The 15,012-nt window shown below is 40.4% G+C and overlaps 1 long non-coding RNA gene across 1 annotated transcript; it reads left to right on the top strand.

The window, feature by feature from the left end:
- The first annotated feature begins 7,592 nt into the window (after positions 1-7,592).
- LOC123289661 (uncharacterized) lies at positions 7,593-14,688 on the top strand. Its single transcript, XR_011506629.1, has 3 exons — positions 7,593-7,877; positions 9,640-9,712; positions 13,787-14,688. It is a non-coding gene; the product is annotated as an uncharacterized lncRNA (long non-coding RNA).
- The last annotated feature ends 324 nt before the right edge of the window (positions 14,689-15,012 follow it).

Genomic DNA, 15,012 nt, shown 5'->3' on the forward strand with positions numbered 1-15,012 from the left:
TTCCCAATTTGATAAACTAGATACCATATTCACAGATAATGATTACTGATCATTTGATTGTTCTCATGCAGGCAAATCCACACGTGGTTATCACTATCAGTTATATCAGCTTCCCAAATTATAGCATGTGATCACTTACCTTCAGAAACACATACACGTGAATCAATGGTTATATTAATATTCTATTCAGTTGTTTAATAGTCAAAATACAATCTGCTATAATCTGTTAAATCTCTTTCTGAGTTCCAGTCAAAGGTTGATCTGCTAGAAACACCAATTTCTATCCCACATCTAGTTAGGTTTTATGTCAGGGATATGTGATCCAGTATGTATTTCCCAGGAAATTGGATGTATCAACCTCTATCTAGCCCACAGCTGAACTTCCCCACTTGCCCATCTGTAAGGAATATTAGATATCAGAGAATGATATCTAATGACTCATTGACAATGGAAGAAGGCAGTGTCCAATGGGCTTTAAAACAGTGAAGTTTCATCTGGAGCCACAGATACTCTGGGAATCACTGAGCTATCCTAGATTAAATGTGTCCTCCCATTCATGATACCAGTGCTGATTCAGCGCCTCATCTCTCTTTCTGTTTCTGTGATCCTGAATCAGCTGGTTAACCACCATCAACCTCTCCTGCTTATATCGTTCTGCCTCCTTGCCATTTTGATCACTCCATTCTAGCCATTATCAATATTTTATCCCTTGGTCCCAATTCACTTCTGATTTTGTAGCTCAAAAGCCTAATAATCCTGACAGAGTCTAGCATCAGCATCTCCACTCTTTCTTAATCCTGCCTGGTCTCCCAATCTCTAGCCTCTCACTGGTTCCTATGAAGACTTCAGTTATGTCCCTTTGTCTAGTGCTACATAAGTGTAAATAAAAACAAAAAAGTCCGTCTCTCTTTTCAGATAGAATTACAAGACTTAATTATTAAATATGTCTCTAAGGATACATTCATAAAATACAAATTACATTCTGTATAATTTCTGTATATATGTATAACCAAGTATAAACGTTGACATATGACAATATAAAATGCTTTCACGTTTGTGATGTCTACAGATGTGGAAAATATAAACCTTAAATCCATTAGATTGTGTGGTAATTAAAATTGGCATAATAAACATAGCTTGTTGGGGAAAAAATGATTTTTTTCCACATGATTCTGCAGATAGGACTCTCATTCATTAATTAATTCGACAAATAATTTTTGAGCACATACTCTGTCGCAATTATTTTAGATGGACATACATGAGACTTCGAAATAGCTCATTCTTTTTGCTACTATTAGGCGCTAACCTTGAACACTGGATGTTGAAATAACCAGCTGCTATAGCTAATGTTAGATGTGGATCTAAACAATGCCTGTTGGGACAGCCAGCTCACCCAGATAATGTATGACGTTAGTCATCTCTTAAACATTCAATATTGAAAAAGAGGATTCTCTTGGCGAATGTTAGAGGTTAGTCTTTTCTTGAATATTGGATATTGTAAAAGCCAGCTCTTCTGAGTTTCTTAAATATTACCTGTGACTGATTTGTCTGTCCTATGCCTGACTCTCTAGCTGCAACTAGCTCATCTACCCATAATCATTCAGGGAACATACAAAAGTGAGTAACAGACAATACACAGGAATTTAACCACATCATCCTTCTGTGTGTCTCATTAATCCCTGCTCTTCTGTTTGCCTTGGGTGCTGACACTGATTACTCCCTCCTTGTTGTTATTGCTGTCCATATTGTTTTGAAATTGAAAGATAATATACGTAGAATAAAGGGCATAAAATACACTAATCAAAACTGTGTAATGATGATTTTTTTTTACACCCATGTAACCATCCCTTAGATCAAAACTACAGAATAATTCCAGCACCCACTTCCTAAACTATTTTCCACACCCCATTCTCACAATGCCCATCTGATCTCTCCTTATTTTGATATCCTGTGTGGACTTTTATGGCTCATAAACTTCAGCTTCCCACATACCTTCCTATCTTGACTTGGCTTTAAACATTCTCCTGGCTTAATTTTACCTGGAGCTCCCAATAACAGCTACCATGACCTCCCAGCCAGAGAAGGAGAACAAACAATTTGCTCTAAAAATTTTACAAGCAAATTTTAACACTGGACACATCAAAGTATGTACGGCTAAATCTAATATCATTTGCTATTAAAATTATACCCACATAATTTTGGGAAATTCCTATAAACAAATGTGTCAGGCATAACCGGTCTTCCTACCACCACAATGCCATCATGCACACATTTTCAGAAAACAAAGAAAATCATTCACATTCTCAAGGATGATTTCTGAGGCTCAAGTGAATACTGAGTTCTCTTTGAACGATTGTAGTGTAGAGCCCCCAGACACTCTCCATAAGGTTTGTAATTGGCCCTTACACTTTTATCTTTTCAAACACAGAAATGTCATCTTTTGCTCCAATTCAGTTTTGGTTGTACCTGGCCAAAACTTTGTAATATAGTTCCTTGTTTTGAACAATGATATGTGAAAAATAAGCTAATATATTGAAATGTACTGCCTGTATATGAAAAAGCCTTCATCAACTGGCATGTAGGGGAGCAAGGGTGCATTGGTTTGCAAGATTTTTCAAAAATGTATCCCCTTTCTTGGAAGTCTCATGTAAATAATACTTCCGTGTTTTTATAATTGTACCTGTTTATCTATTCATTAGGCACTTATAGAAAAAGAGCAAGTGAACATTACTAATCTTCAATCTAAATACGTTGTCATCCAACCTCTAAAGTAAGTTCAGAAAAGCAAATTATTTACTTACAATTATAATTCACATAACCAATTAAAATTTACATAAAATAATTTTTCATCACCTTGATATACAAAGAAAGTATTAGGCCTGAAAGTTAAGGTAAATATAGGTACTCAAATGTAGTTTTGTAAAATAATAAGACAATTGTGAAATCTGTGTTATTTTAACCAATCTTAAAGAGGTAATGATATAATCAATATCTTAAGTTGTTTCTGGAACTATTAGCTAGCAAAATAGACCTAGATGGTAGGCTGAATCAACTTGTTTCCCCTTATATAAATTGAGGTTAAAGTCTATATTTGAAAGCAAGAATACAAAGAAAACCTAAGAAACTTTTAGGAAATTAAATAAAATTGATTAAAAGCATTAGCATTTGGTAATTACTCCCACCTGGGACCTGTCTTCTTGTTGTTTGTCTTTTATTATTTTTTAAATTTAGTGATGACCTCTATCTACTCCTTTCTCACAGCTAAGTGATCGAGAAAAATAAACTCAACTTATATCTAAATATGTCTGCTTGAGAGAATTTTTTCAAATACAACACAATCTGTGCTTGGAATTATTTTCCATTGTTCGGTAGATTTATTAGTTAAATTAAACTGCAACCCCAGATAGCAAAAATATAACAACACTCTACAGTGTCCAATGTGCCTTGTAAACCAAGGTAGCTACAGATAATGTACGTGTTTTTCAAAATTATTTCTGAAGGTTTTGTCTTCTTTTTGAAACTTTATGCTCACAACTCTTTGGTGAAGGATTTGGAATATCTTGGGTCAGTTTCTCATGGTTTTTCTGTGTGTATTAGTAACGCACATATGCAATATGGGTGGACACCAGCACAAGCACCTATCAAGAGTAACCAGCTAAAGGTACTGAGTAGTCAAACACTTTTATCTAATGCAAGAACTAAGTACCACAGCTTGTTAGTTCTTATTTAACTCAAGCATGACCTGGGAATTTTTTTAAATGATGTTCAGGTCCCACTTTTGACCAAATAAATTAGAATATCTGCAACTAAGGGCCAGAATTTGCATGTTTTAAAGGCTCCTTGCATGATTGTGAATTACAGCCAAGTTAGAACCACTGAATTAAGTTAGGAACAAGAAATTAAAAATAAGCTTCTTCTAATTTTGATGTTGCATGCTTCTAGTAAAAGCAAGTGAAATATTTTATTATAATATACTATAATGATACATTACCTTAAATGTTTAATTAAAAATGTTTGAAATTTGTTTTCTAAAAGCCATATAATTTCAAATATATCAATAAACCTCAATGCATACTGAATTTCTTTAAGGGTAGAAACTGTCTCTTATTGTGACAAATAGTACCTAGTATGTCTAGTTTTCTTAATTAAATAATCATCAGTTACTCCCATCTGGTTTACAGAGTACCACAGTGACAATATCAAAGATACAAAAAAAAGGACTTTCTTCAAATTGCTTCTTTATTCAAAACCACACACTTATCTTTCCCTCTATAGTTTATGATTTCTTAATTTCAAAACCATAGATGGGATTATCAGGTTAAATGCTCATGGTCTTTATGTTCACTATAAATTTACTGTCATTAACAGCACCTTGGAATGTCACTTGTGGTGAATAATCTATATATTCACGTCATGTGTGATTATCAAATAATATACACAAAGTACAAATGTTCTAAATTCTTAACTAAGCAAATAAAATAACCTGACATCAGTGGAATTATTTTATTAGACATTGGAAGGAATAATATAAACAAATAAAAGCCTGAAGACTTGAATCTTTTGGCTTATTTGTGAAAGATCATGGTAATCAGTAATATTCTGTCATTCTTGAACTTGTCATAAGCATAGACTCTGTCTTATTCCGTTATAACTCTGACCAGTGCCAGAAGAATAGCAGACACTTAAAAGATGATTACTTGAATACTTTAAAAAGCCTAAATATATAACATAATTAATATGGTAGGACTAGACTATGTGGTTTCAGACATTTACAAGTATATATTGTAAAAAATCCAAAGTTCATCACTGAATTTGTGTCATTGATTACTATTTGCATTATAAAAAAAAGAGTTCAAAATGTTCTCAATTTACAACCAGCTAATTTTCCAAGGTCAAAGTGGTGTTTAAATTTATTTCCCTTTCTAACAAAATTCAAATACTGGGAGGAAATAATGAATAACTATAGGAATCTATGTTAAAAATGCCAAATTTCCAAAATACAAAATATACTTAATTGCAACAGCAAGCATAGGCTATCTCTGAATTACTATTTAAATTAGTATATGGATTTAGGTTTAAAATAACACTGATAGTTGTTATTTGTCTTTGATTCCTGTATCATTCTTAAGTTTTCATATCTATAATGTCAATGTGATTATCGCTTCATTAGTTTCTTGAAATCCTATAATTATGCCACAAAACAAGAATATTTTAACTGAATTTATCCATCAAAAATTCAATACAATTAAGTCAGTTGAGACTGACATAGTCAAACAGCAAAAGGTAGAGAATAAAATTCTGAATGTTGTTAATAAGGTCAAGAACTTTCCATATGTTCTCATTCATAACGTCTGTGTCCATAAGGCTCTGAAGCATATGGGTGAAAAGTGAAAAGTACAGATATTTGTCTACTACTTGTTATATACCGTGCAAACAGTCAGCTGTATGGAACTGTTCTGGTGTTGAACTGAGCTTTTCACTTCATTTAAAATGTTCTCGATTTTGTAAAACAGTATCGTGTGTTTTAGCTAACTTGAGAAGGCTGTGTGTCTACTTTGGCATTTCAGATAGTTTTATTTTTACATTCCTTGGTTGCAGCAGGCATTTGTTAGCAGTTCGGATATTTTTCTGATCTTCAAAATCACAACCACAAAGTCTTCACTTTAGTTATAAAGTATACCTAGCTGTGGCCCCTGAAATTGAGGAGGATGAGTTTCTAGTTACTCAGTAGTGACTTTAAAAAAATGTAAAGTCGGCTAAACTTCAAATTCATTGGGATTGAAAAGTTTTCGATTATTCTAATTATACTTACAATAATTTGTTTATTAATTTTGAAAGGAAGTATGAGCGAACCCCTTAAAAATAAAATGCAACCTACTAATTGTGAAACTTTCTGGGATTTCCAAGTAAGTAGGTTTAAATTAATTTACATCTTCCAGAATCCTGATTACCGTAAAAAATGTATATCTTAAGAATTAAATTTCTCACACTGTAGTCACAGAAAATAGTTGCTTGTATGATAGACTCCCACAGAAATATTGTTAGATGTCTGAAAACAGCCTTTCGAAACTAGGGATATTGCAGTGTAGACTTTAATTAGAAAGAAACTATGAGATAAATAACTCTCTCCTGCTAAGAAACCTGTATATAGGAGGGATTTCCCATGATTCACAGAGTGTGATGAACACTTACTCATAGTAGCCCTCCCCCTAGACATTCTAAATTAAAGCAGAAGATAAAGTTTTAAAGAAAAAGGAATTGACATATCAGTCAATGCTGACCAAAATAACATAAATTAGACTTTTAATAAAATTAGCAATCAGTTTTCCTCTTTAAAAGACTCGTAAGTGACTAGTATAGAAAGATTAAATGTTGTAAATTTCAGATTTGGTCCTCTACTCTGAGTTGTAAAGGAGAAATAGCTAGAAAATAGAACTTTAATATAAAAGAGTAGCAAAAACAAGAGTTAATCCATTACTTTTCATATCACTAGTTTGACAACTGAATTTAAGCAAAGCATGATAAAATGAGTCAGAAAGATAGTAAATAAGTAATATTGTCAAGATTTGAATGTCGACAGTTTTAGCATTTGGACATTATAGACATCTTCTGGTAATATGTTTTTCACAGTTGACTTGTAAAATCACGAAATAGTGGTATGTGCTTTCCAAAAAATACTTACTGGATTATTTAAACCAATTTAAAATTACTGTATTTGTTGTAAATGTTATGAATCCTCACTTCTTTGAACAATTATGTTTCTGAGAATTGTGGAATTTCCTAAACCACAATGTATTGAGGGAGGTACTCCTGAGTGGGCTCCTTCTCTTAGCTGTGTGGTTGTTTATGTGGTTCTTTCCGACCTCTATTTCTACAGGAGAGGCGAGAGTTCTTACTAAATGCAGCGGGGTATGGGAGGAGGATCAGGTACCGTAGCTGTGAAACCTCTGCTCGGGCATGCGTTTTGGTTTTCACACGGCCGGGTTAAGGAAACAAATTTCAACGATTTGTGCATTCGTAAGTCTCGGATGTAATGCATTTATCTCTGTGTCTAAAACGATCTTTGCACTGAGTAATCCTGTTTCGATGTGAGAGTAAGTCACTGGATTTTACTTATCTTTGGTTCATGTTGGCAGGAGGCAGGCCCCTAATTACCACCGAGACCCATCCAGGCAAGGAAAGTAATACACAGTAATCACATCGCGTATACGTCGAGTCCCAGGGAGAGCAGGGCTCTCAGGAAGCCGCAGGAAGCGTGCGCTTCCAGGAGGGTGTGCGACGCGCGGGGGTCCGCACGCGCGCAGAGCTAGTTAACGGAGGGCGTGCCGGAGGCGTGGCGCGGGGTGCCCGGGCCAGGCGCTCCGCGAGGCGGGCGGCGTGGGCGGGCAGGCGGCGGGGCAGCGCGGCCCGGCCCGGGGAAGGCAGCGCGGCGCCGCGAGCGGCTCCCGGCTCCCGCTCTCCCGGCCGCCCAGCCCGAGCGCCATGGGCGGGGCCTGCGGTGATTGGCGGGCGGGCGGGGAGGTCGGAAGTACTTTGTTTTTTATGCTAATGAGGGAGTGGGGCTTGTCCGTATTTACGTTGAGGCGGGAGCCGCCGCCCTTCATTCACCCACATGGTCCTTCGAGGTGCCGCCGCCGCCGCCTGACCTGCGCCTTCGCGCCACTTCGCGCCCTCGGGCGAGGCCGAGGGGGTGGGGACGACCCCCGCCGCGCCGCCGCTGCTCGCGCGCCTCGCGAAGCCCCTCCGCGGGGCGGGCCGGCCGGCCGGCCGCACCCCCGGCCTGGGGCCTCCGGTCGTAGTAAAACGGAGGCGGGTGGGGAGGCGGGAGCGAGAGCCCGCGGCGGGCGAGGCGAAGATGGTGGCAGCTACTCCTCCCGGTGAGTCTGCCCGCCCCTCCGCCGACGGAGGGAAACCTGTTGTGTGCGGCCCGGGGCCGGAGGGCGGCCGGGCGGGGCGGAGCGGAGCGGCCCGGGGCGGCGTGGCGGCGGCGGCGTGGCCGGGGGCCGGGGCGGGTCTCGGGCCGTTGGCCGCCCTGCCTGCGGCGGCCGCGGCTTGCTGCTCCCTGGCTCGCACGCGGGCGGGCCGAGGGGCAGGGCCGCGGCGGCCGGGCGAGTGGGAGGGGGCGGCGGCCGCACCCGGCCCCGCGCGGACCCTGCCTGGGCCGGCCCGGCGGGCGGCCAGGCGGGCGCGCGGCGCACACAATGGCCCCTCGAGGAGGAGACGCGCGAGGCCCGCGCCCCCTCCAGGCTCGGGGTGCACGCGGGACGCGGGGGCCCCGGCAGGGAAACTTTCTCTCGGGGGCGAGAGTTAAAGCGCCTCCAGAACAAAGCGGCGGCGGCGGCAGCACATGGGGCAGGCCGCGGGCCGGGAGGGGGCGCGCCCACGAGGTACCTGCGCGCCGGCGGGCGGCGCGGCGGGGGCGGGAGCCCGCGGCCCCCAAACTTTGTGCGCGGGCGGGCGGCGGCGGGCGCGGGAGCTCGGGGCGTCGCGGCCTGGGCGCCACCCCCACCCCGCGTGGGCTTTGTTACCCGCGTGGGCAGCCCTCGGGCGGGGCGCTCAACTTCCCGATCCGCGGCCCGCGGAGCAGGCCCGGGCGGCCTCGGCGGCGGCGTGGAGGCGCCTTCGGCCGCCCACCGGCCGGGAGCGCGGCGCGGGAGGGCCGGGCCGGCTCGGCGGGAGCGGCGGCCGCGCCGCCATGTTCCTGCGGGGCGGGCTGCGCGGGGTGAGGGCGGGGGACATGGCGGCGACTGCGCGCCGCGGCCGATTGTTCCCGGCTTAGGCCTCGGGCCGCGTGCGACGGGCACCGCAGTCGCGGAGCCTCCGCCCCTCTGGGCCGGGCGCGGGGGGGGCTGGGGGACACAAAGGAGGGGCGGCGCGCCCGCGTCCCCGCCGCGCTCGGGCCTCGGCGCCGCCGGTCGCCGCGCGGCTGCCGCCGGGAAACGGGTGGGGGGAGGTTGCCGCGTCCAGCAGGGCCCAGCTCTGACCCATCGCCCCCTGGCGGCCGCGCGGGGAGCCGCAGGGCCGCGCGCCCCCTTGTGCGACATGTGCTGCCGGCCCGGGCTCCATGAGCGTGGCGGGCACTTTACAGTCTCGGTTGTTCCTGCCCCCTTTTCTGTTCCTAAGTCGGAGCAAAGGGGACGGGAACTGGAGACGGCGGGCTGGTTTCTGCAGTATCACCAAAAAAAAGACCCAGATTAGCAATATGCCATCCGGACCACATCAGTTGGGGAAACAACTCTTTATCCCGGCTTGCAGCCACGAGGTCTTCATTGGGGGAGGGGTGGTGAAGAATAGTCCCTTTGCTGCTGCTCTTCGCTGGCACAGGAGCTGTACAGCAGAGTTAACGATTGCTGTTGACCATGTTCGAGTATTTCAGGATCTTTTTACATAAGACAAGAATTTAATGCCTGTGGGTTTTTTTAAACTTTATTCTCTTACACGTTTTCACCCATACATTGTTGGTGTTTTAAACCTTGCTAGTACTGCCTGGGTAGGTTATCCTCGGTTTTGCAAATGAGTGTAATGAATTAATATAAGGGGGTTGGGAAAGAAAATTTCAAATGTGAATTTGTAGGGTCGAAGTAATTTTGAGCAAATGTGTTTGTCTTTTTTTCCTTATTTCCCCCTCCCCCATCCTAGACATACACGTGGACCTAACTGCACCAAAAGCTTTTCTAAGGATCCTTGCTGGGAAGGAAGTTTTCCTGAGTGGGTAAGTGTATTTTAATTTTCTTTGTTAACTTTTCTTAAAAACAAATTTCTCTTGACTTTAATCTTTTACTTAAATAAATAAGGTGGGATTGGGTTTTCAAAGAGTGAAATAGGTATCTTGTACTTTGTCCGTTTACCTTTTCTAGAAAATTAACTCTGTATGGGTCAGCTAATTTTTAAGTTAGTGAAAGTACAATGCAAATATCCTTATGCATCTTTAGAAACTGATGCACAGTTTACAAAATGTAATTTTAGAACTGCTTTCAATTGGGCAATAAAATAGATCTGATTTGCAGTATGTTTTTAAGGTTTAAAATAATTTAAGCAGGATATTTTAAGTTCTACGACCAGTCGATATGCTTGAAATGTAGTCTGAAGAGTAATTTTATTAATCAATTTACCAAGTATTTGCTAATTGGAAACCGGAAGAAAAGGAAAATGTTTTGCCACGTGGAAGTGAAGATTTCCTCTAAAAGGTACTTGAGTCAAATTGCCCTGTTAATGCAGTAGTTCTCATTCATAATGCAGTCTGATTTTGACTTTTTAAGTCATGCTTTTGGAAATGGCCAGGCAAAGGAAGAGCCACCACTTCTCTTACAGTGTTAGGACGATGGTTAGTTATGGTTGTCTTATGAAAAAGGTTTTTCTTCCAATTTTAATGTCTAAATGTGCTTCTAAATGGAACTTGCAGGTTTGAGATAATTAAACTCATTTTGTTTTCCTCCATTAGGCATTATGCTGGATTTTGTATGTTTTATAGCTGTTAGAGTTTGAGGTGTTATTCTGTCTAATTATTTATTTCAAATTTAGCAGGAATAAAGAGAACTTCACCTTGTAAACCTGAAGATTGTGACCAGTCAGAATAATGTCAAAGTGCTTACAGTGCAGGTAGTGATATATGTGCATCTACTGCAGTGAAGGCACTTGTAGCATTATGGTGACAGCTGCCTCGGGGAGCCAAGGGGGGCTTTAAAGCGCAGGGCCTGCTGGTGTTGAGTGCTTTTTGTTCTAAGGTGCATCTAGTGCAGATAGTGAAGTAGATTAGCATCTACTGCCCTAAGTGCTCCTTCTGGCATAAGAAGTTATGTTTTCATCCAATAATCCAAGCCAAGCAAGTATATAGGTGTTTTGATAACTTTTTGTTTGCAGTCTTCTGTTAGTTTTGCATAGTTGCACTACAAGAAGAATGTAGTTGTGCAAATCTATGCAAAACTGATGGTGGCCTGCTATTTCCTTCAAGTGATTTTTACTAATTTTGTGTACTTTTATTGTGTCGATGTAGAATCTGCCTGGTGTATCTGATGGTGACAGCTTCTGTAGCACTAAAGTGCTTATAGTGCAGGTAGTGTTTAGTTATCTACTGCATTATGAGCACTTAAAGTACTGCTAGCTGTAGAACTCCAGCCTCGGCCTGTCGCCCAGTCAAACTGTCCAGTTACTGAACACTGTTCTATGGTTAGTTTTGCAGGTTTGCATCCAGCTGTGTGATGTTCTGCTGTGCAAATCCATGCAAAACTGACTGTGGTAGTGAAAAGTCTGTAGAAAAGTAAGGGAAAATCAAACCCCTTTCTACACAGGTTGGGATCGGTTGCAATGCTGTGTTTCTGTATGGTATTGCACTTGTCCCGGCCTGTTGAGTTTGGTGGGGATTGTGACCAGAAGATTTTGAAAATTAAATATTACTGAAGATTCACCTTCCACTTTTAAATGTTCCAGAGGTATGAAGTATATGAATACAAATCTTTGTAATTTTAATTACTTTGTCAGTGTAAAATTCATACAACTTTTTGTTCCTTGAAATTGTTGTCATATTTTTGTTCTAAAACATTCTGCTTCTAAGGTTGCATGTCAGATTTGACTATTAAGATTTTACTGTATTTTTGGTTGAATTAGATTAATTTGATAATCAAGTATTCTATTATGATTGTGTCTGTAAAGGAAATGTACGTTAATAAATGCATGATGATAATCTGTAAAGTTTAAGGATTTGCTTTTTTTGGACCTGATGTTTTACTTAATCTGAAAGGTAGTGAGTTATGTTACTTGTACATTGTTCAAGTATTTAAATCTGATGAAAATGATATTCTGTTTAAAGCAATGTGTAAAGAAAGCTTTTAAGCTTTTTTTTTCTTTTTCTTTTAAAGCATGGAATTTAGAGAATGGGAGGGGAGGTTGTCTTTTGTTTCTAGTAAACAGATAACTATTTTACCAGTACTGGTGTTCTTGATGTGTGACTGTTAACTGGTTATGTACTAGTTTTCATAGTCTTTGTTAATGATGTGTAAACTGTTAGTGATCTGTCGACTGTTCTTAGCTTTCTGGAACTTAAAAAATAGAAGTTAAAAAGAAAACAAGGCATGCCGACGATAAATGAAGTGACAGATACGTGTATATGTTCACATCTCTAATGCCAAGAGTGTTCCTGGTGTCTTCAGAAACTACTTTCGCAACAATGACAGTTGGTTCTAGGCTTATGTGACTTGTGACTTAGGTCACTGGAGTGGAACCTAAGAAATGGCAGTTACAGTATTTTTTCCAACGTTTCTGCCTTTTATTGTGTTGTGTCTCTAGCCTGGGTTTCACATATATATAAAAATGTGGGTTAACTTAAGAATGATCAGATTTAAAAGGATCACTTGTTAAATTGGACTCAAGTAGAATTTTGGAGGAAAGATGCTATCTTAGTAACAGGAAATTTCCATAGCCTTATTTAGTATACCACCTGATAAATTTGAAAAACATTTTTTAACTATGTTATGTGAACTCTAACAAAAGTTTAACCTCTAATGTATCCCTTCTTTGAGAAATTTAAGGAGTTCAATTATGGATTCCCTGAATAAAAAGGTAAGAGTTTCACAGTTCTGGAGTTGATTAAAAGGTGAATTTTCAGAATGAGAAAATATTAAGGATTATGTAGTGATTTATAGAATGAAAATCTAATTGTCCTTTAGTTTGAGTTCTTAAACCTTTTGAATTGAAGGAAACCTAAAAATTGTTTTGTTTTGGTTATTTAATGACAAACATGGCTTTAAACTAATGTCAAAAGTCTCAGTGTTAGCATCGCTTACAGTAGTCTGCAAAATGGTGCGCTGTGGTTATAAGTGAGAAAAGTGATGTTTACGTCTGTCAAACCATGAAAGCTTTTGGGGAAATACTCTTGCATTATTCTTTGAAGTGGAAATGATAAGAAACCTGCCAGTTAATTTAAGATGCTAAAACGTAAGTCAAATAAATGTTAATAACAAAATCTTAAGAAAAATGGTTAACTCTCACCCCCTAGATAGTGAATCTCTGTGGTACTTGTGTTGAGAACTTAGTTGGACTTTACATGGGACTTGTATCTAGTAAACAAACTAATAAATGTGTGTGGTTTATTGTGGGGTTGACAGTGGGGGCTGGTGTTGTATATAGGGTTTAGTAAGACTTGCATTTCACTTGTATCTGGCTTTAAAATGTGTGGCAGTTTTTATGTTCTTGCTTCTGTTAAGATTTTCTTAGGCATGACAACATAGTTTTCAAGTAGCACTAAAAAAAAGTCATGTAGGTTAGTTCTCAACTGATTTGTTGCCTGGATGAAGTAAGGCTTCGTCTTGTAATATTTTTTATCACTGTTGTCTTTATTTTGTTTTCTCCAGAGTTTCAAATCCCCATCTTTGCCATCCCTAGCGGGCGGGTGGTCGTGCAGTGTACACAATGGCCCCTCGAGGAGGGGGCTCACGAGGCAAATAAAGGTTGACGTTAGTTTCGCTATTTTGAGATACAAATAAGTGAACAAGTTGATTGTTGCTGATAATTGTTTCATCTCTAATTGACCTTGGAAAGAACAGTTTGGACCTTTTTTCTGTGTTTTAACCCTGAAATTGCTTATGACTTAGAGTGCTGTCACTTCAGGTTTGGTGGCCTTCAAACTATTTTTAGGAAAAATTTAACTTCATTCTTTTGCATGTTATGTATGTACAATTCTCTAGTCTGTTTAAAAGGAAAGCACTTAAAGGATTTACAAATTATTCTTTTTCAAAACTGCTTGCAAAATATTGGTGATTTTACTAAAAACTTTGAGATCTTTATTTTACAGGCAAACCTATCTAAGCAGAGCAAGCCAGACTTGGGTTTTTCCTGTAGTTTGAAGAGCCCTACAGAATGATTCCTGACAAAATGCAACCTGCAACTGCCTGGAGATCAATTCAGTGAGACATTGAAGTTTATTATGTATTTAATGAAGTACCATTTTCCGTAATTGACAACCTGGTGTAATTTGTCTGTTAGAGAACTAGAAATGTCTGAGCTGAGCACTAAAGGTAAGAAGAGCTCAGTGTATTAGGCCACTTTTTGGTGTCTGACTGGAAATGAGATCATCATGCCTACTTGAGACTTCACAGATTGTTCTTTGCTTTAGAGGTTGTTTTACAGTTTACATTGCGCTCAAAGTCTGAATTAATGTAGTTTTCTGTTTGGTAAGTTCAGAATGTAATATTTTTAGTGAACTTTGAAGAATAACCAGGATGGATATGTCTCCCATGAATTTGAAGACCACAGAAAAATTGTTAAAGAAGGTTTAGTTTTGTTTTTCCAATAATTTGAACACAGACATAGCATTCAGAGATGCCTACTTTTTTCTTTTTAAAGATTTTCTTTTTCTTTTTTCTCCCAAAGCCTCCCAGTACAAAGCTGTGTATTTTTGGTTGTGGGTCCTTCTAGTTGTGGCATGTGGGACGCCGCCTCAGCGTGGCTTGATGAGCGGCGCCATGTCTGCGCCCAGGATCTGAACCAGTTTCCCCTGGGCCGCTGAAGCGGAGCGTACAAACTTAAGCACTCAGCCATGGGGCTGGCTCCCAGAGATGCCTAGTTTTGTATCTGCAATTTAGTTATGCTGTTTGAGTTGTTTTAGTGCATTTAATGTAAATAAATATGCGTTTTAAAACTGCTTGTTAAGAAATTGTCCAGAATGAGCATATTGAAATAAAAGTCTTAAAGTTATTCTTAGTTGTGGCAGTTTTTCTGGTGGGGTTTTTCTGTTTGTTTCTTTGTGAGTTTTTTGGTATTTTTTTCCTGTAAATGATCTAAACATCTTTGCTTGTTAATTGAGGTAATTAGGGAACTGGGGTCAGGTACATGAGTGAGTGACCTGTATTATTTTACTTCGGTATCTGTGCCATCTGTATTTGTATCCTAATTTTACAGATGAGAAAATGAGATCAGCAAAATTTATTTACAAGAAGAATATAAAACTGGTAAATGGACTCTGAACTTGTGTCCATAGTCACTATATATAAAAAAGGGATGCTTTACCTACTATTTTGA

The sequence above is a fragment of the Equus asinus genome, chromosome 11 (genome assembly GCF_041296235.1).
Source record: "Equus asinus isolate D_3611 breed Donkey chromosome 11, EquAss-T2T_v2, whole genome shotgun sequence".
In the NCBI taxonomy this organism is placed as follows: Eukaryota; Metazoa; Chordata; class Mammalia; order Perissodactyla; family Equidae; genus Equus; species Equus asinus.